This window comes from Hyperolius riggenbachi, chromosome 7 (genome assembly GCF_040937935.1).
Source record: "Hyperolius riggenbachi isolate aHypRig1 chromosome 7, aHypRig1.pri, whole genome shotgun sequence".
Lineage (NCBI taxonomy): Eukaryota > Metazoa > Chordata > Amphibia > Anura > Hyperoliidae > Hyperolius > Hyperolius riggenbachi.
Window position 1 is genome coordinate 214,751,742 of NC_090652.1, and position 1,920 is coordinate 214,753,661.

The window sequence follows — 1,920 nt, forward strand, 5'->3', positions numbered from 1 at the left end:
GCGCCCGGCAGGAGTGTTGAATCATGGGAAGTGTAGTCTGCTAGTGTGCAACTGTGCATAGCTCTGATAGGGAGGCGGGAGGGATGCTAATTACTGACAACATGTGCTTAGGTCATCCGGATTTATTTTCTTGGCGAATGCGCCTATTGTGAATAGAGATGGGAAGTTCGGATCTTTTCAATGATCCGGATGATTCGAATCGGATCATTGAAGAGATCCGGATCTTTGATCCGAATCTCGGATCATTTTACTACCAGAAGCATTCGGGGGTAAAATGAACAGCAGGACAGGTCTGTGGACAGGAGAAGGGGAGGGAGTGGACACACAGAGAAGGGGAGAAGATGGACAGAGGGCAGGGAGTGGACAGAGAAGGGAGGAGGGACGAGCAGAGAGCAGAAATGTTTGCACACAATACCCACATGCTGCAATCATATGATTTACATATATTTCACCTATATGTTCATCTGTACACTTTGAAAGAAAAGGTCGCACAGTGAAAGAAAGCATTCCCATAAGATAAGTGCAGCTGTTTAGTGCCGAGTGCAGGAGGATCATATAATTGCCCAGCAATCACTGTGCCTGCAAAGTTACTGAGCTGTGCTGAGCCAAAAGCTTCCAATGTGATCACTGTGATCAACTACGGAACAGCCAGCCTGTAATGAGCAGCACATTGCAGCCAGTATGTGTGCTCTACACATATCTGGCAGTGGCACCCATGTCCCCTCTCTCTCATCTACCTGTCCCCCTGCAAGGCTGGCTCCCATCCAACAGAGCGATCCCTGCTTCCAGGACCCCGCTGCCCGCTGAGAGGGGGCGTGTCGCTCCTGGCCCCGCCCTTTTTGCGATCCGAATCGTTCATTTTGATGATTCGGATGATCGACTCATAAAATAGATTCGGATCAAAGATCCGAATCGTTCATGATCCGGACAACACTAACATACAGCAGAAAGGGACTACTTCACAATAAAGGCTAAATAGGCCCATACACTCAGCCGATTTTCTGGCCGACCGATCGATCCCCGATCCCTAGGACCTATAATGTCCAAACCTGCACCTTTACAATTCGGAGTGCCACAAGGATCAATCCTATCCCCTCTGCTGTTTGCAATCTACATGTTGCCAATCGGTACACTTATCCAACGACATGGCCTGACGTACCACTGCTACGCCGATGACACACAGCTATACCTGTCCTTCAAACCTGGTGGAACAGACCCTACCCCAAAAATAAACTCTTGCTTAGCTGAGCTTCAGGCATGGATGAATGATAACTGGTTGAAACTGAATGCTGACAAAACTGAGGTCCTGTTTGTCCAAAGCCAGTGCTCGCCATCAAAACAGCTCTATCCTAAAGCAACACCAATCAGGATTGGGAATTCAGACATAAACAGCTCCAACCTTGTGCGCAGCCTTGGCGTACTAATCGATGGGGAATTGAGTTTCAGAAACCAAATTTCATCTGTAGTTAAATCTTCCTTCTTTCATCTGAAGAACATTGCAAAGATTAAACATCTGATTCCCCCAGAGGATCTTCAAACCCTAGTCCACGCCTTCATCACATCACGGCTGGACTACTGCAATGCCCTTTATGCTGGCCTCCCCAAAAAGGACCTGCATCGCCTGCAATTAGTGCAGAATGCTACTGCCAGATTGCTAACAAACCAGCCTCGCCACTGTCACATTACACCGATCCTTCGCTCACTGCACTGGCTACCAATAGAATGGAGAATACTCTTCAAGATTGGACTGCTGACATTCAAATCCCTGCACAATCTGGGCCCTGGATACATGAAGGACTTGCTGAAGCTGCACCACACCTCTCACAACCTCAGATCAGCAAGTTCTATAAACTTGGTCACTCCCAGAGTGCACCTCAAAAAATCTGGAGACAGAGCCTTCTGTCATGCTGCCCCTACTCT